This window comes from Orcinus orca, chromosome 4 (assembly GCF_937001465.1).
Source record: "Orcinus orca chromosome 4, mOrcOrc1.1, whole genome shotgun sequence".
Classification (NCBI taxonomy): domain Eukaryota; kingdom Metazoa; phylum Chordata; class Mammalia; order Artiodactyla; family Delphinidae; genus Orcinus; species Orcinus orca.
Window position 1 is genome coordinate 85454988 of NC_064562.1, and position 23563 is coordinate 85478550.

Consider the following 23563-nt stretch of genomic DNA (forward strand, 5'->3'; position numbering starts at 1 on the left):
GCAAATAAAACTTATTCATTGCAATAGGTTAGCCAACTGTGAAGTTTAGAAGGAACACAGGGCAGAGGGCTGCAGTCACTCTGACACTAACTGTAAGTTCAGGGAGTTCACGAAACCACTTTCAGAGTTGTTAATTCACTAAAAGAACTCACAGAACACAGTGAAAGCTGTTACACTCACAGGTATGGTTTATTACAGGGAAAAGATACAGATTAAAGCCAGCCACGGGAAGAAGCACATAGAGTCGAGTCCAGGCAAAGTACCAAATGCAAAGCTTTCATTGGCCTCTCCCCATGGAGTCAGGGACAGCAGTACTTTCCTGGCACTGATATGTGACAGCACATATTGCCAAGCAGGAAACTAACCTGCATCTTGGTGTCCAGAGGCTTTACTGGGGCTCTGTCACATGGGCATGGTTGATTGGTCTTGTGGCTGATCTCAGTTTCCAGCTGCTCAGGAGGTAGAGCTGATATGGCATGTTCCCAAACTCCCACCCTAAATTCAACTGTCACTATTGAGCTGCACCGAAGCCTCCAGGCAAAGCCACTCTTATCAAGTGTGACATTCCAGGCCTAGAAATCACATCCCAGAAGCTGAGAGCAAAGGCTTGACCTCTCTTTGGGTGTGGTTAAAATTCTATATTATGTAAACTGTATACATTATAAAACCAAATATTAAATATCTAATTATTAGACTATCATTTTGAGTTACCAATATATCCGCTTTCTTCATACCTTTCTCAATATTGCCACTAGTCTTCCTCCCTTCCCTCATGCTTACCTTCCCTTTATCCTGTTGCCCTCATCATTGTCTAGTTCCCTATAGGTCTCAACATTAGTCCTACTCTGGAGCATTTCTCCCCTCCACCAGCATGTCTGACAAGTTATTTAATATTAGAAATATCTTTTTTACAGTGGAATTGGTGAGTGAAAAACATGCTTCTTCATTTAGTTCAGGAAAGCTATATAATAAGTGGGCTCTGTGTACCCGTTACATGAAACACATACTATAGGTGATCATAAAAATGGCAGATAAGAAGAACATTCCACTTCAACTTTTGAGAAACCAGTCACCTACTGGGCAGAAAGTCCCTTAATAATGAGGTTATTGTAGTTTAATAAAGAGATAATCAAGATCTGAAGTAACAAATATAATAATAATAAAACAACTAATAATAATAAATAAAATTATTAAATAAAACAGCAAATAATGTTGAGCACTTAACTACATGTTTGAAAGAATATTGCACCAAAAATGAAGAGAGCTTCTGTTAGGTTCTGATTGCACCTCTAGATTAAGCAAGCATGTAACCTCTGTAAAGTCTAGATTTTCTCCACTATGAATAGATGTAAAACTTATGCTGTCTACCTCATTGGGATGCTAAGAGGATCCCTGAAACAATATGTGTACAGGTTTTATTAAATCTTAAAGTAAACATACATTTTTACTGTCTTATATATTCAACAAATAGCAAGCCTGAGTATTTTCTGAGAACCAAGGATACTGTAGAATGTTCTGTGAATCCAAGTGGTCTATGGCTGAAGGCATGAAGAGATAGGAAAGAGCACTGCATAAGAATTGAGCAAAAACTCCAAGCAAAGAGAAAGTTGAACTCATAGAAACAGAGAATAGAATCTCGGTTGCCAGGGGCTGGGTGTGAGGCATTAGGGAGAGGCTGATAAAAGGGTTCAAATTTTCAGTTATAAGATGGATAAGGTCTGAGGATCTAATGTATCACATGGTAACTATAGTTGATAATGCTGTACTGTGTAATTGAAATTTGCTAAGGGAATAGAACTTGTGTCTTCACCAAAAAGAAAGAAAAAAGGTAAATATGTGAGATGAGGTTAAGTAACTCTATGGTGGGGATCCTTTCATAATGTATATCAATTCATCACACTGTACACTTTAAATATATTACAATTTTATTTGCCAATTATACCACAATCAAGCTGAAAAGAACTTTAAAAAGAGAGAGAAAATCAGAAAATCACCTGGATACAGCTTCAGCCTATCTAGGCGAAAGAATCGGGGCAGCCTTAGAAGGAGACATGGACGGTTTTAATTGGAAAGTATGGAGAAAGTGCCAGCAGGAGTAGAATGTCTGGGTGGTAGCAGGATATGAAAGCAATGAACAGAAAGCCTGTGCAGGGCAAAAAAAAGTCTCTGCAAACCTCGTTCCAAATCCCTGTCTTCCACAAGGCATGGGCTGCAGAGCGCTAACAGGCTGCACACCTGGCATCCCAGAATTGACTTTGGCACAAGGCAGCACACGCTAATCAGCAAGCTGCCAGCCCACCAGCCACACTCCTCCCTGCTGGTAGACTCATCCCAGTCAGCCACTGCCAATTAGGAAAGTGACTGAAGCAAGATACGTTAATAAGCCATGGCAAGGAAGATTAGAAAGCTTTGCTGGTCCAAGTCTAGGGGCAGGTTTAGAAGTTGTTTCAGGAATATAGGTGCTTAAGCTTGATTGAGGAGAATGGATTATTAGTAAGGGCACAGGAAGAGAATTAAAAGTGTATGCTGTTATTTTGTCAGTGATTTTTTTTTTTTTTTTAGATTCTTTTCAGGACATGCCAATGTCACTTCAATACAGTTATAACCATTCAAGTTATGAGGGCAGATTATCCAATCCCATTTCCTACACTGAAATCTATGTGGTCATAGTGATGAGAAAAAAAATTTAAAGCATGTTTTGGAGCACCTTTATGCGTTATATACTGTGTTAGAAACTTCAAATTTAATCATTATTTAATTCTGAAAAAAATATATCCCCAGTTAGGAAAGTAATTATTCCCCCTTTTCAGACAAGAATTTTGAAGTCCAAAAGTATCAAGAGACTACTCCATTATCAGACAGCAGGTCAGTAACAAAGAAAGAATTTGACCTCACACTCTCTGACTCTAATCTTTTCACTTTTTCTACGGCACCATTATGCCATCAAACTACTTTTTCCCTTTCTTTTTGGTTTTGTTTTCTTTTCTTTTAGGTCTTGAAATCAGAAATCTCCTGGGTGATTGCTTCAAACATAGGTAATTTCTGTTTGAGAGTCAGGCTTACTAAACATAGATCAGAACTAGAGGTGAATGTTCAGACTTGAACAATAGTTAACTTTTGGCATTAGCAGCTGCTTATTGAAGTATTTCAGATTGCTTGCCCTATTTCCTGCCCAGAAGTTGATACTGTCACATCATGGTATAGTAACTAATGCATTAAATGACTTTTCAAAGTTCTCTTCTGTCCTGGTGTCATATTCGGCATTTTTAAGCAAAATTAACCTAGTTAATCCAGGTCTTTAAAAGTATAGGTACTTATAATAGGTTCACCTTAGTCATTAGAAACTTCTGTTTAATTTTAATCTGAGGTGGAGAATTCTATGACTGCTTTTGACTGCATTCTGTAAAACCATTTCTTATAATGTACTTTGTCTTGGAACTCATCTGTGAAAGCTTGATAACCTTATAGAATATATAAGGGAGATTTTAGGTGTTTCAAGAGAAGGATTTTTTGTTACTGTCGTTTCGTTTTGATTTTTTTTTTAGTTTTTTTTTTTAGTTGTTTTCTTTTTTCTTCACTTACGCCTTGAAATAACAAAGTGGAAAATAATAGATTTTTCTACTCTGATTATTTTACTATTTAAACAGGTTTAGATCATTAAATATTTATTTTCACTATAGCAAAATTTTGAGTGCATATTTATTCTTAGTTTTTTTTTTGTTTGTTTTTTGTTTTTGTGGTACGCGGGCCCCTCACTGCTGCGGCCTCTCCCATTGCGGAGCACAGGCTCTGGACGCACAGGCTCAGCAGCCATGTCTCACGGGCCCAGCCGCTCCGCGGCATGTGGGATCTTCCCGGACCGGGGCACAAACTCGCATCCCCTGCATCGGCAGGCAGACTATCAACCACTGCGCCACCAGGGAAGCCTTATTCTTAGTTTTTAAACTCTCAAAAAAATTAAAACTATTGTTTATTTTCAAATACCTACTAGTCTTTCAAGGAAATGATTTCTACTTGGGTGACTTTTTTCTGATAAAAATTATTTAATAATGCATTATTTATCACAAACAACGTAATATCTCCCTAGTTAGATCACCTCAGGGAGCTATAAGATACCACCATACCACCAAAACTATTAATATTTAAACAGTCACCTTGCATTTTATGACAATACAATTACAAGATTGAAATAATAAAAAGATTTGATAACAGTGGGGAGTTTATACAAGACAGTGTTTTCTGTGGTCTGTTCTTTTATTGCCTTATTGTCATCATACTGAATATATTATTTTCTTTTAAACTTATGAAATCAGAATATTACTGTTTTAGTTTAAGCTACTTTAACACAGTATCATAGATTCGGTGGTTAATAGACAACAGAAATTTCTTTCTCACAGTTTTGGAGGCTGAAAGTTGGATATCAGGACACCTGCATGGTGGGGTTCTGGTGAGAGGCCTCTCCTTCATTATAGGTTGCTGACTTTGTGTCCTCACGTGGCAGAAAGAGAGTGAGCTAACTCTCTGGCCTCTTCTTATAAGGACATTAATCTCATTAATGAGGGCCCCAACTTCATGACCACATTACCTATCAAAGTCCCCACCTCCATCACATCAAGGATTAGATTTCAACATATGAAACTAACATGCAGTTAGTTCATAACAATCACTGTGGTATTTAGCAGTTACGCTGGATTGAACTTCCCTGGGTAATGGAGCAGAGGTGCAGGGATCCCAGAAAGGCTGTTTTCAACCATTTTTAGATCTAGCCTTACCTTAACCAGAACTTCCACCTCATTCCTGATATCATTTGAGATTAGATGTAAACCATATGCTAGACTTCTTGGAAGTCACCTCTCAAATGTAATAGATTTTGACTGATGGGTGTTCTTGGGAGAGATTGGTCTTAAGTCATAACGACACTGCTGAATCCATATGATAGCATTAGGCTATCAAATCATGCCTAACTGAGGAGCTGAATCACATCCTTTTAGAAATCTAGGAATAGAGTAGTTCAGCAATGAAGATAATGAGTTTAACAAGACCAGAAATCTGTGGATCCATTCTGAAAAGATTTTGGACATTCTTGGAACAATGGAAGAACACAGAAGAATCCAGTTCAAGGCTTTCCTTTCTCTTTCCCTGTGAGCCACATTAGATTATTTCTCAAGGTGGGAAATGAATAAAACAAAATAGCCCAAGGCTTTCTAGGCAACCATTTAAGCAGTATAATCCTTAGGTGTCTTGATTTTTTTCTTAAACCACCACTAGATGGGGCTCTTGCATCCTTGGTTTGGATTCTTAGCTGCTTTATCTACATATTGGGGGCCTAAACAACTCAGAAATAACAGGGAAGCTATAGCACTTTTTATTTGACAGGTTCCAAATGGGACATTTGCATGTATCATTTAATGTTCAAGTATATAAAATACTATATTATATCATAATTCCCATTTTAGAGATAAAGTCACTGAGGCTGAGAGAGAGAAGGTGGCAGGGAGAGGGAGAGAGAAAGGAGGATAATTTAACATTTGTTGGACAATTCTATGTACCAGGCATACATGCTCATACTCTATCCTCTCAATAATCCCCCTCCCACCAAAGAAAAATCATTTACATTTTACAGATGGAAATGAAGCTTAGCAAGGTCACAGAGCTGCTGTGGCAGAAGCAGAATCCAAATCTGTGCCTGATTTTACTGCACATTGTCTCTATGTATAAGCCATTTCTCAAGCAATCGAAACATTTTAATACACGATATAACTTTAAAATGTATAAAGAGCTTAGGGGCTGAAGTGTTAGATTCATGATTTTGAAAAAGACACTCTATGGACATATAATTGGCTTTGAAAGAGAAGACCATTTATAGACTAGGCAGTACAATTTTTTTTTTTTTTTGCGGTATGCGGGCTTCTCACTGCTGTGGCCTCTCCCGTTGTGGAGCACAGGCTCCGGACGCACAGGCTCAGCGGCCATGGCTCACGGGCCTAGCCGCTCTGCGGCATGTGGGATCTTCCCGGACCGGGGCACGAACCCATGTCCCCTGCATCGGCAGGCAGACTCTCAACCACTATGCCACCAGGGAAGCCCTAGGCAGTACAATTTAGTGAAGAGTGTGGACTTCTGAGGCAGACTGCCTGGGTTTGTATTCCACCTCTACTATTTGCTAACAGTGTGATCTTTAGTAAGGTAGTCAGCCTCACTTAGCCTCAGTTTCCTCAACTGTAAATGAGGATGATAATAATACCGAACTCACAGGGTTGTTATGAGAATTAAACAAATTAATACATGAAAAGTTCTTATAATAACATGTGGCATATAGTAGGTGCTCCTAAATGATACTTTTTAATCCTATCTGGAGTAATGTAAGAATATGCGATTTAAGTGGAAAAGGCATCAATTTACACTATCTTTATATTCCATTTATATTACAGTGTTGTGATTAAACCTCTGTTTCATTCTAAAGCTTATTATTCTTAACCTGTAGGTTCCTTCTTATAGAATTTGTGAATATGGTCTCCCAGTGTTACTGTTCACAGATTTTTAAATTAATTATTTCATTTGATGAATCAACAAAAAATAAAGATTTACTCTTGCCAGAATCTGAATGAGGTGGTAGCATTTCCACGTGCCTATAGGCTGCTCAGAGTATGGAGGAGTGAGAGAGACATGTAAATAAATAAGTGGTATAGAGGATCATAGGGGCTGGGAGAGAAATATTCCAAAATAAGGTAAGAGCAAAAAGAAGGAAGCAGTTAAATCTGAGGAAGTCAGAGAAACCCCAAGGGAAGAAGAATCGACTCAAGCCTTGCAAATTAGCATAATGGAAAAGGCCATATTCTAAGCAGAGGGTGCGCAATTATCAAAAGCAACATGGAACATATGAAGAGCAGCAGATTACTGCTCGGTGTATCTCAGGCATGGGATTCATTTGTTTGTAAGGATGGTTAGACAGAGGCCAGTTCGTGTACAGCCTTACATTCCACGCTAAAGCCGTGGAAACTGCTTGAAGGGTATTTTAGTGAGGGAGTAAACTGGAGGCATTTGAGTGTAGGGGAACACTATTATGGGGAATATTGTATACATAGATTGAAATGGTATTAGTGATGGAGGGTGACTAGTTGAGAGACAATTGATATTATCTGGGTGAGAAATAATGAAGGCCTGAATAGGACAATGAATATTGGTGGAGAAAGAGTTATAGATCTGAGAGAAGCTAGGGAGGAAGAATATGCAGGACATGGTGAATCTGAAGGGGAGAGAAATTAGGCATTGCAGAATACTCCTAGGTTTCTACTTGAGTGACTAGATAAATGTAACGTCATTCCCTACAATAGAGAATTATGGGAGATGTGGTAGGTTTTGGCTTAGACTATAGATTCAGTTGTGAAGGTTTAAAACTTGAGATTTCTATGGGACTTAACAGTGTGGGATTATTATAAAAGGTTTCTCTGAGCTCTCTGTCCTTAGTCTTACTATTCTTCATTCCATTCTACACAGTGTGGCAAGAGTGATCTTTCTAAAACTCAAATCTAGTCACATAACCCTCTCCTGAATGAAACTTTTCCATGACTGTACGTTACAGCCATTGACTGAAACACTTACCATGTTTATGTGGCCTTCATGGGCCTCCCCAACCTAACCTGTTGTGAGGGTACCTTTTGCTACATGGACTTACATTAGACCCAGGAACACGTTTTTTCTTCATTGAACATATTCCTCAGACTCTTCAAATTTCCTTTTATATATCACTTCCTGTAGGAAGCCTTCTCTGATCCCAAAATCTTGGACAGGTACTTTTTAGGCAGTTTCAGAACACCCCATATTTTCTCTGTTATTTATTACACCATCTGCAAAATTTGCCTATTGATTATCTGCATCTTCCAGTAGATTATATTCTCCCTGAGCATATAATTCATATTTTTGTATACTCAAGTATAACAAAGTGCAGACATGTAGTAGACTGGATAGATTTTTAATTAAAAAACTAGGGCTTCCCTGGTGGCGCAGTGGTTGAGAATCTGCCTGCCGATGCAGGGGACACAGGTTCATGCCCCGGTCCGGGAAGATCCTGCATACCACGGAGTGGCTGGGCCCGTGCGTCCGGAGCCTGTGCTCCAAAACGGGAGAGGCCACAACAGTGAGAGGCCCATATACCGCAAAAAAAAAAAAAAAAAAAAACTAATATCGGGCTTCCCTGGTGGCGCAGTGATTAAGAATCCACCTGCTAATGCAGGGGACACAGGTTGGAGCCCTGGTCCAGGAAGATCCCACATGCCGTGGAGCAACTAAGCCCATGCTCCACAACTACTGAGCCTGCACTCTAGAGCCCGTGAGCCACAACTATTGAGCCTGCATGCCACAACTACTGAAGCCCGTGTGCCTAGATCCCGTGATCTGCAACAAGAGAAGCCACCGCAATGAGAAGCCTGAGTACCGCAGCAAACAGTAGCCCCTGCTTGCCGCAACTAGAGAAAGCCCACGCACAGCAATGAAGACCCATCGCAGCCAAAGATAAAAATAAATAAATTAATTAGTTTTTTAAAATCTAAAAAAAAAAAAAATTAATGTCATATAGGAAGCTCAATAAACTTTTATTGAGCTCATTAGAGATATGCAGAAGATGGCCAGAGTGAGATATTTGGCACGGGAGTTCATAAGATACATCCTTAAAGATATTTGTCATGTAGGAACAGGTTAGGAAATGAGAGTAAATTATATTTCCCAGAGAGAACAGTAAAGTTAGAGGAGTAGAAAAGCAGTTATGTTACCTTGTGGAATCTGAACAATCGAGCTACGAGTGGTAACGAACGGCCTACAGAGAGAACTAAAGAAGAGAGTGGTCAAAAGACAGAATGTGCATGGAAATAGTAGGTCTAGAATCTCTATTTCGATAGGACCAAACTATTGGGAAGTGGGCCTTGGGACTGTCTCAAAGCTGCATTTGAAAATCAAGCCCACTGGAATAACTTGCAGGAGGCCAGTGTACATAGGTATGTAGAGTTTTGCTTTAGTAGGTAGTTTGATACGTTAGAGCGTTAATATAAAACACTCCTTTCTTCCTTTCCCAATTTTTCAGATAATTTATATAGTCTGTGCCTAAAGCATCACAGGCCTCCATCTGTCAGAGATGATTAGTTATTCCCTAATAACTTACAGAACATTAGAAGTCTCAATTCTAGCTGTGTACATCAAGTGAACACTACACTGACTTGATGTACACACCCACTCATTTCCCTGCCTCCTTTACTGCTAGATGTGGCCATACGACTAAGTTCTCAAAGACATGTGTACCTGATTTATTCAATCAGCTTGCCTAATATTTGTTCCCCCACCAACTGGCTTGATTATATTTTTGGCAAAAATATTACTTGTAAAATCTGGCCAAATTATTTAATGCTTCACTACAAGTATAAGCAAAATCATATTTTAAGATTGAAAGTAAGAAGAAAATTCATACAATAATGTTACTGACCCTAATTTAACATCTATGCACACTAGTTGTTAAATTAATAAGATATTAAGAACCTAAATATTTTATGTGCCCCTCCTTCTCCCTCCCCTCTTGTTTGCTGGAATGCAGGCCAAGTGCTGGCAAGCCCTCTTCAACCTCAAGGACATGGGCACTACCTTAAAAGTGGCAGAGAAACAAGAAAGAGGAAGCCTAGGTCTCTGATACCACAACAATCATACCCTTGGATGTCTTCCACCACAATTGTTAAATGAGAGAGAGGATGAGGTGGTACTTTCATTTTATCTTGTCTGCTTTCCTACTTGCTTACTCCAGAGAACAGTCTTTAGTTGGTGCTTAGCTTAATAACTTTTCTAAGAACTAACCATAACATTAGTATATTTATGTAATTTTATATATGTATATATTACATGTATAACTATATATGTTATATATATATATACATTATATATTAGTATATAGTACACCATATACTATGTACACACTATTTTGTGTGTGTGTATATATATATAAAATGTTACATATATAATATTTTGATTAGACTTATGGAGCACATAAAATATTTACTTAAAACTGTTTAAATGATTGGACATCTCTTAATCCCAAATCTTCCAAGGCATCCACTTCCCTAGTCATTGAATTCTGGGAAAAAAATAGCTAGTATCAGATTGTTTCTGTGTATTTATGTATTTAACCCCAAACACACACAAACATACCCACTCATTTATAATATATGTCTATATCCACACAAATAGGTGTATTTGCTTCAAAACTAAATTTATTAATCCATTCAGTTAGAAAATATGTGCCAGACACTTTGCTAGACCTTAGCAACACAAGGTAAACAAAAAAGATGTTATTCCTACACTCAAAGAGGTTACAGTCTGTTTGAGGAGAAGGGAAGGTAAACAATGATTTATATTATGATATGTTATGTTCTGGGAATATTCAGGGTGCTCTCTGATAACCTGGAAGGGGCACTCAACACAGACTTGGTATATTAATTGATCCTCATAGCTTGAGGCTCCACCACTGATGCCCCAGAGTTCCTGAATATTCATATGCATGTATGTATATGTACTTTCACATACACTGATTGCAAATAAATTGCAGTCTGTACCCATGAAGGTTCTTAATATCTTATTAATTTAACAACTAGTGTGCATAGATGTTAAATTAGGGTCAGTAACATTATTGTTTGAATTTTCTTCTTAATTTCAATCTTAAAATATGATTTTGCTTATGTTTGTAGTGAAGCATTAAATAATTTGGCCAGATTTTACAAGTAATATTTTTGCCAAAAATATAATCAAGCCAGTTAGTGGGGGAACAGATATTAGGCAAGCTGATTGAATAAATCAGGTACATATGATTAAAAATTTGGTTGATTTCTTGAATTTTCCTGTTTTTAACAAGTTATTTTTAAATGATGTCAATATAGTGATATAAAAATACTCTGACCTTATAATTCATTTTAATTCATTTTTATATGTCTTCAAATTTCTTCTTTTAAGATGCAGTTAGCAGGAACACAGGGAACTGTTAGAGCATCTGTTTCAAATTTAATTGTGCTGGCCAAATGCAGAGATTTATGAATTTGCCTTGTTGACTATCAGTCATCTGCTGATATCAGTTCATTCTTTACTTCCAGAAGGTTGTCTATATTATATTGATTCATTACCTTGCTAAATATTACCTAGCTTTTCTGATTAACTGTCAAACTCAACCACCCAGACACAACCAGAAACCCAGAAGAGAAAAAATATACGTATGACTAATAACATGGGAAGTTATAAAAAATCATGTATTAAAATCAAGGCGCTGAGCTTCAGGTTTCAGCACTGACATGTGAAGAGCTTGCAAGCTGTCACTCCCATCCTTACAATATGAAAAAGCTAAACAAATGAAAATTAAGCGCTTTTACTGCATTCGTACAAGAATCAAGGTGACAGGCAAACTGCCATCCCAAATTGTGAAGAGGAAGACACACTGAGAGACACAGCTAAGATTTTCTTTTTACCTGAAAGAGATGCTGCTTAAGCATCTGGTAGAGGCACTTGAATGGTCATTGTCATGAATTGTTAGAAACTGAGCGTGTACTCATGTGAAAGTAAGAAACTCCTAAGACCACAATCTTATGGGGGATTCCCACATATTCGTGGGCTTTACCTCCCCGGAACCCCACTAAATTCTCAAGGGAAAGATCTGAGAAATATCCATTCTTGACAATGGCAGAGGAAAGGGTAAGGGAGAAGAAGCTTTTTGAAATATATCCAGAGCCTTCTCCATAGCCAAAGCCCGTGTCCAGGGGAAGGAACTTGGCCAGAGCCTCATCCCAGCTGACAGAAGGCCAGTCTTACTCTCTCACCTAAGGAGGTTTGAGGAAATGAAATACTATCAACAGAGATCAGAGCATCAAGGAAATAGACTGGGCATGCTACAGCCACTGCAAGGAGTAAGCAGAATGGGGAAGAAAGCTGTACAAGTGGAGAAACACTCGCGAAGCTACAGTCTGAGACACAGGCTGCCTAAAAGACTGATATCTAATCAGAAGACTGTAGACCAGTCTCCCTCCCGTACACCTTACCGCCATGCCAAGGTGACGCCCGTAGAAGAGCAGCAGCTTACAGCAGAAAGAGCTGAAGACACAGACTCCCTGGGAGGAGGAGTAGCTAGGGAAGTCCAAAGTCAAAAGGGGAAGCCAAAGCAAGAACACAGAAAAACCCTTGAATCCTGCGGCACCTATAATGACAGCAAACATTAAACACAGCCAACCTCTAGCCAAGTTAACATAAATCCTACCCTTAAGGTCTATTTATCTCCGTTCCTATTACCCAAATCAACATGATCAGCTTTCAACAAAAAGTTATCAGTGATGCATGCCAATTATATCTTAATAAAACTTGGGGAAAAATTGTGAAGGCATGCCAAAAGGAAAAATAAAAAACAAAACACAGTCGGAAAAGAAAAAGCAAACAACAGAGCCAGACTCAGACATGCCAGGGATGTTGGAATTATTAGGCAAGGAATTTAAAGTAACTGTGATTGATATGTTAATGTCTCTAATGGAAAAAGGAAACAACATCCAAGAAGAAATCAGTTATATAATTAGAGAGATGGAAACTCTAAGAATCAAAAGGAATGATAGAAATTTAAAAAAAAACACAATAACAGAAATGCCTTTACTGGGCTCATCAATCAATTCAATAAGGTTGAGCTTGTCTGTAGATCATTACAAACCTCACAGACTGAAATTCAAACAGGAAAAGAAAATTGAATAAACAACAACAAAAACAAAACAACAAAACATTCAGGAACTGTGCTACCATTTTAACAGGTATAACATAGTCATAATTGGAATATCAGAAGAAGAAGACAGTAAGAACAGAAGAAATATTTGACATTAACAGGCTGAAACTTGCCAAATATTAATGACCAAACCATAGGTCCAAAAGCTCAGAGAACACCAAGAAGGATAAATACAAAACAAATCAAAACAAACAATAAACATATCTAGTCATATCGTATTCAAACTACAGTAAACAAAAGGCAAACAGAAAATGCTGGAGAAAAATAAAGAAAATAGCAACCACCTTAACTATAGAGGAACAATAGCCAGAGTAATCTTTTAAACAAGAAATACTGACCATGTCACTAACCAGCTTAAAATGGACTCTACAAAGCTTTCCCATTGCTCTTGAAAAGAATTTATATCACCTGAACACCATCAAACAGGCCCTGGATAGTCTGGCTCTTGCCTCCCCCTCTCTCCTCTTCTTCACAAAACCCTTCTCTTCTGCCTTCCCACCTTGCAGGATTCTCTCCATGCCTCGCAATGCCGTGTTTCCCCATGTCTCTGGGCTGGGTCCTGTGCATATTCTTTCCTCAGTCTAGTATTATCTTCCGTTGTCTGGTGGCCATTTTAACTTATCCCTTCATTTCCTTGGGGAAGTCTGACCCAAATTCCTGTCTAGGTCGGTCACCCCGTTACAGTTCATCATAGACCCTGCCCACTTGTGATATTATGTTACTTTGTGCTCTTTTGAGAAAATGTCTCGTAGAGAGCTGATTTGGTTTGGCTCGCATTCCATTCACAGCTCCACAGAGCCCAGCACAGAACGGGAACTCAATGCCTACTTGCTTTATAAAAGAAGGAAGAGATTTCTTGCCATTATCTTAATAAATAAAGGCTTATCAATTGCAGATCATTGGGGGAGTAGTTTCAATTAAAAAACTATTTAACGACCTCCTGCACTCTGCTATGCACTATTTATTTAAAAACTATTTAATTTAAAAACTACTTAATGATCTCCTACCCTCTGTTATGCACACTTTTACATTTCGGGGAGAAGAAGACAAACAAACTGTAATCCATATAGTTTATTGGGGATATACAGTCATGTAAACCAACAGAAAATTTTAAAAGGACACGACCTATGGAGGTATGCATAGGACCAGGTCATAGATGCCTATTTTTTTTCCTTTATGGATGAAATCCTGCAGAAAGAACAAGTTGAGCTGCGTGTACTGCAGCATTAGTCCAATGTGCATGCTTTAGGTGCAGGAATCTCTGCTATTTTGTTCATTGGTATGTTCCCAGTGCCTACAAAAAGTACCTGCAGTAAGTAGGTACTCAATAATTTAAGAGAAGAAATAGGATTTAACTAGGTAAAAAAGAAGGATGTGTGACAAGGAAAAGATTCTAGGGAGAGGAAACCATGTGTTGCCCAAACTGACAGAATATGAAAATGACTTCATTCTGATCGCAGAGGCCTTTCATTGAGAAAGGGACATCAAGATACAAAGGGTTTGGGGAAAGGGATATGAGTTTTGATTTATGAAATCCATGATGTATTCAGGTAATCATAAAGAAAACTTTGTAATCCCTCACAGTGTTGTCTACATTATAATGAACATTTCGATCATGTTCTTCTAGATTATAATCAATAGTTCACAAATTTTAAATTAGTGGAATTTGAGATAATTAGGTTTTAGGGCAATGATATGCTATCCAAGTTCTAATTTCTGTCTCTAACACATAGAAGTTTCAACTTTTTTGTTATTCAGATGTAGTACAGTTATGCGTTAAAATTTCAACCTTAGAAATAAACTAAAATTACAACCTTTCATACTGCACTTATACTGTATTTGTAAATGTTATTATTATCATTTTTCGGGGGAAGGGGTGATTATTGCTTTTGTCCATTGGGCTGAAGGGGCAGGCAGGGGTGGGGGGGGAATCCACCATTTTGTTTCCAGGATGTCTGTTGTTTCTGCCATTTCTAGCAGTAGCCAGCAGGTGGTATCAAACAATCTTACATTTCTGTTCTATTGCAGTTTTTGTGCCTGTTTGGTTTCTGACACTTCTTCCTAACTTCCTAACTTCCCACACCCTAACCACAAACAAGCATTTGATGGGGATAAAGGTCTCAAGGAGTATTTTATTTTATTTTTCTGATTTAAATATGTCCTGACTTTGCTTTCAGAGTGATGTTTTTTTTCTCACACACACTGAGGTGTCTTTTTTATAACAGAGGCATTGCTTTACATGCAGTAACTCATTTGGTTGCTATAACAACAGGATGGGAAAACACTATACCTAATCCCCACTTTACAAATGAGGAAATTGTGGAATGAAGAGGCTAGGAAATTTCCCTAAGGTCACAAAATTAGAATTCAGGCATCTGGCCTTGGAGCCCACAGTCTCAGTCTCTGTGCTGAAATCATTTCCCCTGATTTGATTTTCTCCTTTCAGTGTATATTTTCACTCAATACGTAGCATTTCTTTACTTTGACACCATTTTCTCAGCTACTATGAGTTGAGGTTTTTGGCACCTACACCTTGAAATAAATATTACACAGAATAAAGTCAGAATATAAAATAGCTATACATTAGATATTGTCTGTGTATGGGAAATGGTCACATAGTTTTCACATATATGCATAGAATTTTAGGGCTGAAAGCACTTTAAAATACCTACCTTTTATTTTACTGAAAAAGCAACTTAGGCTTCCCAAAGAAGCATTGGGATTTGGTGGTCACACAGAGGTGATAAGGGAAGACACAAGTCTGTTAAAGTAATGTTGAGGGAACATTCATTTATGGAGGCCCTAATAGGTATAGAAGAATGCCCATTGTTGGGAGATGGGCTTGTGGAAGGTTTGTGAGGTTTCTAGCTAAGTGCAGCTCTTTAATTCTTAGCTCTTCTATCTACAGTGTAATGGGACCAGGCTAGACTCAACTAGCAGACAGAAAAGCTGACATATGAGAATCTTACCCCTCCAGTAAAAGGAAAAAAGGGAAGGAAGGGAGGGAAGGAGGAAGGAGCTTATTGTCCATGTTAACAATTTTAATGTCAAGTTTCCACAATCAGACGAAAGAAAATAAAATTTAGATATAGGGAAGATTTGAATATGGTGAAAAAGAGCCTCATAGCAGATTCATATTGAAATTGCTATAACATTTTATTGGCTTGAATGACTAGACTCAAATCTAATTTTAAGCTAGCAGTATAGACTTAGAATCATAGTTAAATTTATAGTTGGCCATAATATGAACATGTATTTTTTGTAGATTTTCTTTAAGTTAGTCAACACTAATGTATATATCAGTCGTTCCCAGGAATTCACACTTGAATTAGAAAAGATTAAAAGTCATTAAGTATCTCTTGTTTAAATCAAAAATTTTGTATTTTTTCTTATCACAGAAGCAAAGCAGGTTCACTCCAGGAAAAATTTTTAAGAATGACTTTCCTTCAATGTTAATTCCCCAAAGTAACTAATATTATTGTCTTAGATTGTATCCTTAGAGATTTTGTCCTTTTATATTTACCTGATAAAATACCAAAAAAAGTAAAAGAATGAAAAATCAGTCACAAGTCCAGTTCTGTTTCATCATTCCAAACCATGTGCTATCTTCTCCCCTAAAGTTACCAAAGTGGTAACTTAAGATGAGTGTCTTTTCTGATTTTTTTTTTACTAAGTTCATGCAGTATATCTATATTGATGCACAAATCCATTTGTGTATATTTTCGTGAATCTTGAATCATGAAACATTTTTAAGCAAAATGTATTGTAGATTTTTTGCCATCAATGTATAGCCCAACTTTATTCTTTTCAATATTGTATTGGTATTACTAATGTAGGTATTCAACAATTTATTAAACTATTTACCAAACACTGACTATGCCACTTTTGCCACTTTCTTACTTTTATAAGCAGTATTCATGTAAAGGGCCTTGTGTATCATTTACCTTTAAATATTTTTCTGCTATCATTTAAGTAAAGTAGATTTCTGATAGACGTAATAGTAATAACAACGAAAAAGAGAATTAAAATAAGTAACATTTAATAAATTCCTTTGCTATGTGGTAAATTCCTATGCTTTGTGGTAAATGCATACTTAACCTTCACAACGTTCTTCTGAAGTAGATATAGTCTAAAATTCTATTTTGAAGATGAACATAATGAGAATAGTTGAGAAACTTGCTCAAAATCACACAGGCAGCAAGTAATGGAGCCAGAATTCAAACCCAAGCCATCTGATGATAAGGCCTTCTGAGGAAATATCTATACTGTTATCCAGTATTTTATACTGCCCTGGCTTATCTAGAAAGATAACTCCTAGGTCTCAGGGTAGACCCTCAAAATGTTAGAAGTGACATCACCAAAAACTGTGGAATAAGACATACTAAAATCCCACATCTTCATAAAAGCAATAAGAAACTGGTAAAACTGTTAAAATCAGCTTTTTCAGAACTTTGGAAAGTAGCCAACAGCTTGCAACCCTGAGTACATGTATTCAAGAAAAATGGTAGAATCTTGGTAAAGAATAGTAATCTTTATGGTGTTGCAACTTACACTAGTCCCATACCCACTCCCTACCTAAGTGGTAGTCTTGAAAATAAAGCCTGAATTCCTGGTACCAGAAGGAGGAAAATGGAGCTCATCCAAAAACAATTGTCATTACTTCATCTGTATTATGCCTCCCTGGAAGATCTTCTCAAAAAGCTTGTTTTTATTTCATTTGACTCAGAATTCCCCCAGTGCCAAAGCTACCATCTGAAGGATGCATACTGAAAGCATTTCCAGGCAAATATTTTAGCTGCTTCTGCCTGAGGCAGTGGATAACATCTGGGGCAAACAATGGGCTGACCAAAAGGTTTGAGAGGAAAAGCTGGTGAATGAATTGTACATAAGTGATTTGAAAAGCACTGACATATTTCCTGGAATCTAGAAGGCCACATGCATACATAGAGCTATGTGAATACACAAAAAAAGACTGAGGAAGCCCAAAGCTCTCCCCTCTTGTTGACCTTGAGCCTCTATACAAGCAGGAAGTGGATGCGAAGGCAGAGTTGTAAACTGCCTGGTTGAATGATGAAGACATATCCCAACCTGCACACAGAATCACCTGACAAAGACTGAGAGTTTTTTTCGTTTCAAGTGTTTCAGCAAAAATCTATGCAATCATTACATGACTACTAAGCTAAGAAAACAGAGACTTAAGTGGTCCCAAATGAAAAGAATACAGACTTTACAGAATTAGTTAAGAAAAGTCAGTAAACAAACAGAGACAATAAATACAACAAGCAGCAATTGACAAAAGACCCTGGAGAGGGCAAGAATATGATTTCCAGAATTGCCACATTACAGTATTCAAAGTCCAGTTTATGGGCTTCCCTGGTGGCTCAGTGGTTGAGAGTCCGCCTGCCGATGCAGGGGACACGGGTTCGTGCCCCGGTCCAGGAAGATCCCACATGCCGCGGAGTGGCTGGGCCTATGAGCCATGGCCACTGAGCCTACACGTCCGGAGCCTGTGCTCCGCAACGGGAGAGGCCACAACAGTGAGAGGCCCGCGAACTGCAAACAAAAACAAAAACAAAAACAAAAGAAGTCCAGTTTACAACAAAAATATAAGTTCTGCAAATTAAAAAAAAAAAGTATAGCCCATTTACCAAAAAAAAAGATTCATTAGAAACTGTACCTAAGGAAGCCCAGGTGTTGGGCTAAGTAGACAAAGACTTTAAATAAGCTACATTAGTTAAAATAGAAGAGCTAAAGGAAACCATGTCTAAAGAATGAAAGAAGAGTATAATAATGATGTCTCACCAGAGAATATCAAATCAATAGATAGAAATTATAAAAAGTAAACAGGTAGAAATTCTGTAATTCAAAAGTACCATAACTGAAAAGAAAAATTTACTAGAAGAACTTAACATTAGATTTAAGCAGTCAGAAGAAGGAATCACTGAATTCAGAGATAGGTCAATTAAGATTCTTAAGTATGAGGAACAGAAAGGAAAAAAACGAGGAAAAATAATCAGTGCCCAAGACACCTGAGGCATATTATCAAGCATGTCAGTATATGTATAATGGTAGTCACAGAAGGAAAGGAAAGACATAAAGGTTTTAAAAATATTTGAAGAAATAGTGACTAAAGACTTTCAAATTTAATGAAAAACACAAATCAACACATTCAAGAAGCTCAGTAAACCAGCAATAGAATAAATTTAAAGAGACCCATGAATAGATACATCAGAATCAAACTGGAAAAAAAGAGAATCTTGAAACCATTTAGAGAAAAGTGATGCCTCATGTAAAGAGAATTCTCAATATGATTAACAGCTAACGAATCATCAGAAAGCATGGAGGCTGGGAGACAGTAAGATATCATATTCAAAGTGTCAAAAGAAAAAGTTTCTCAAACAAGAACTCTATATCCATCAAAACTACACTTCAAAAATTAAGATATTCCCAGATAAACAAAAAATGAGTGAGTTTTGTCAATGGCAGAACTGTCACACAAGAAATGCTAAAGAAAACCATTAAGGCTGAAATGAAAGGATAGTAACTCAAATCCACAGAAAGAAATAGATAATAACAGGTGAATATAAAAGACAGTATAAATATGTATTTTTTTGTTTGTAAGTCCTTATTTCTGATTTGAAAGACAACTGCACAAAGCAAGAATTGTACATCTATATTGATGGGCACACAATGTAAAAATGTAATTTGTGATAATAACAGCATAAAGAGGGACATGGAGCTATAAAGGAGCAATTTTTAGTATACTCTTGATATTTAGCTGGTATTAATTCAAATTAGACATTTTAATCCCCAAGGGCAAACACTAAGAGAGTAACTCAAACACATATAGTAAAAGAAATAGCAAGGGAATTAAAATGGTACATTAAAAAATATCTAACACAAGATAAGGAAGTAATGAAGGAACTAAGAAATAAAAATATAAAATACCTATAGAAAATAAATAGAAAATGGCAGAAGTAACTTTTCTCTTACCAGAAATTATGCTATATGTGAATAGATTAAATCCATCAGTTAAAATGCAGAAATTGGCTGAATGGATAAAAAACAAAAAATAAAACATGATCCTACTATATGCTGTCTACAAGAGACTAACTTTAAATTCAAAGATACAAATAAGGGTAAAATAAAAGGATGGAAATAGTATATAACCAAAAAAAGAGCTTGACTGTCCACACTGACAACAGACAAAATGGATTTTGAAACAATAAACTTTCCCAGAGGCAAATAAGAATATAAAATAATGATAAAAGAGTCAATCAAGAAGTTATAACAATTATAAATGTATATGCACCCAACAAAAAAGTCTAAAAATACATGACTATAACGACAAAATTGAAGGGAGAAATTAACAGTCCAAAAATGATTGTTGAAGAGTTCAATGCCCCACTTTCAATAGTGGCTAGAACTAGAAGATAGAAGACTTGAATGTCAGTATAAGCCAGCTGTATCTAGCAGACATCTATAGAATACTCCACCCAAAAAAAGCAGAATGTACATTCTTCTTAAGTGTACATGGAACATTCTTCAGGAAGACAATGCATTAGTCCACAAACAATTCTCAATAAATTTAAAGATTGAAATCATACAATGCATGTTCTCTGACCACAATGGAATGAAATTAGAAATCAATAATAGATAAAAATTTGAAAATTTACAAATATGTAGAAATTAAATAAGAAACTTCTAAATAACCATTGGGTCATAGAAGAAATCACAAGAGATGGTAGAAAATACTTTAGAATGGATGGAAATAAAAATACAACATACTGTAACTTGTGGGATACAACAAAGGCATTTCTCAAAGAGAATTTTATGGTTGTAAACATCTACATTATTTTTTTTTAGATCTAAAATTAATATTCTGACTTTCCACCTTAAAAACTAAAAAAAAAAAAAGTGCATATGCAACCCAAAGTAAGAAGGAGGGAATTAATAAAAATTAGAACAGAGATAAATGGAATAGAGAAAGGAAATAACAATAGAGAAAATCAACATAGAACCATAAGTTGGTTTTTGAAAATGTCAACAAAATTGTCAAGTCTTTACTTTAGCTAGACTGATCAAGATAAAAAAGAGAGAAGACTCAAAATTTTAAAATCAGAAAATAAGAGGGCACATTACAACTGACCTTGTAGAAATAAAAGAATTATAAGGGAACCTGTGAACAACTGTATGCCAAAAAATTATATAACCTGGACGAATTCCTCAAATCAGAAAGTTACCAAAGCTGACTGAAGAGTCTGAATAAATCTATAACAAGTAAAGCCATGAAGTGGGTAATCAAAAAAATCTATAAAAGCCTAAGGTCAATGGCTTTCCTGGTTAATTCTACCAAATATTGAAAGAACTAACACCATTCTTTCTCAAACTCTTTGAAAAAATAGATGAGGGAACTTCTTGACTCATTCTATAGAGCCATTTTGCCAAGATACCAAAACCAGACAAAGAAATCACAAGGGAAATAAAAAACCCTGCAGATCAACATCCCTTATGAATATAGATGTTAATGTCCTCAACAAGAAACTAACAAACTGAAACCAGCCACATATAAAAAGGATTGCGCACTGTGACCAAGTAGAGTTTACCTCAGGAATGTAAGGTTGGTTCAACATACAAAAAGCAATCAATGTAATACCAAACATATTTATGAAATATGAAAAAACACAAAATCATCTCAGTAGATTCTGAAAAACAAAATGAAACACATTTCATGATAAAAACAGTCAACAAACTGGCACTAGAAAAGGACTTTTTAACCCAACAAAGAGGATCAAAGAAAAGCTAACATCACACTTAGAGGTGAAAGATTAAAAGTTTTTGCTCTAACATCAGGAACAAGACAAGGATGTCTGCTTTCACTAATTCTATTCAACATCATACTTCAGGCTTTAGTTAGGGCAGTTAGGCAAGAAAAACAAATAAAAGGCATCCAATTTGGAAAGGAAGAAGTAAAACTCTATTTGCAGATCACATGATCACATGTTCTTATACATAGAAAACTTTTATTAAGCCACATAAAAACTATTAGAGCTAATACATTCAGCAAAGTTTCGGGGTACAAGCTCAACATTAAAAAAATCAGTTTTGTTTGTATATAGTAGCAATGAACAATCTGAAAAGGAAATTAAGAAGAAGCTATTTTTAGTTATGTAACAGCCAAATGAATAAAATGCCTATAAATAAATTTAAGTTTAAAGATGAAAAACTTGTATACTGAGAACTATAAAATGTTGCGAGGGCTTCCCTGGTGGCGCAGTGGTTGAGAGTCCGCCTGCCGATGCAGGGGACACGGGTTCGTGCCCCGGTCTGGGAGGATCCCACATGCCGCGGAGCGGCTGGGCCCATGAGCCATGGCCGCTGAGCCTGTGCGTCCGGAGCCTGTGCTCCACAACGGGAGAGGCCACGCAGTGAGAGGCCCACGTACCGCAAAAAAAAAAAAAAAAAAAAAAATGTTGCCGAAAGAAATTAAAGTTCTAAATAAATGGAGATGATATATGTATATGTGATTAAAATGGATAGATATGTATCCCATGTTTGGGAATTGGAAGACTTAATGTAGTTAAGATGGTAATACTTCTCCAAACAAGGGATTCAATGCAATACCTATCAAAACTCCAGTGACCATTTTTGAAAAAATGAGCAACTGACCATAAAATCATAGGAAAGTGTAAGGGACCCTGAAAAACTAAAACAATCTTTAAAAAGAATAAGAAATTTGGAGAACTCCTGCTTCCCTGTAAGTTATCAAAACTGTGAAATTTGCATAAGGACAGACATGTAGATTAATGGAATAGAATTGAAAGTCCAGAGTAAACCCATATATCTATGATCAATTGATTTCATCAACAGTGCTAAGATCATTTAATGGGGAAAGAAAAGTCTTTTCAGCAAATGTTGCTGGGTCCACTGGCTATCCACATGAGAAAGAATGAATTTGGACATCTACCATACACAAAAATCACCTCAAAAAGGACCAAAGACCTAAATGTAAGAACTAAAACTATAAAACTCAAAAGAAAATATAGGCCTAAATCTTTATGACCTCAGATTAGGCAACAGTCTCTTAGATATTTGTAATCCCTATTAAAGAGAATGTCAATTGCCCCACATCCTCTTCAATGCCAGGATAGTATCAATCTTTCAAAGTTTTCCTAACATTTTGCTGATAATATTGTTTTGAAAAGGTATCTCATTATTGCTTTCTTTTTCCTTGACTGCTGGTGAAGTTAAATATAGTTTCATATATTGATTCATCATTTGCATTGCCATGTATATATATGTGTGTGTGTGTATGTACAGGTGGATATGGTTGTGTTTGTGGGTATGTGTAGGTGTATCTGGCATGTGTTCTATTTAATTATTCTCCTCTACCAAATTCTTGAAAGAAGACACCATCTAAAACCTTTCACAGTTTGATGCATGCAAGCACAATGTATTTCTGTAAATGTGTTTTTTAATATTGACTCAGCAGCAGATGAGATAAATTTATTTTTCTACTTTTTATCCCTACTACTACCATCATATTCCCAGATGCATTCACGCATGATTAAATAGAATTATTGCTATTTTGAACTTCTAACTCTATGGTAAGGGAGAAAAAAGGCTGTTTTATTTATCCTAAGGGAAAGTAAAAAATAAAATATAAAAAATTTCAGTATATGAATGAACATTTCTTTAACATTTCAATTGTCTATTAATTTAATGTATCCCCTATGTACATAATTAATCCTCTCTTGAATCTCTGATAAAACAGGTAATTGTAGA

At 36.6% G+C, this 23563-nt stretch overlaps 1 protein-coding gene across 2 annotated transcripts in view; it reads left to right on the forward strand.

Moving 5' to 3' along the window:
* GABRA2 (gamma-aminobutyric acid type A receptor subunit alpha2) overlaps window positions 1-23563 on the forward strand; it is a 122486-nt gene that overhangs the window by 85839 nt on the left and 13084 nt on the right. The window lies entirely within an intron of this gene.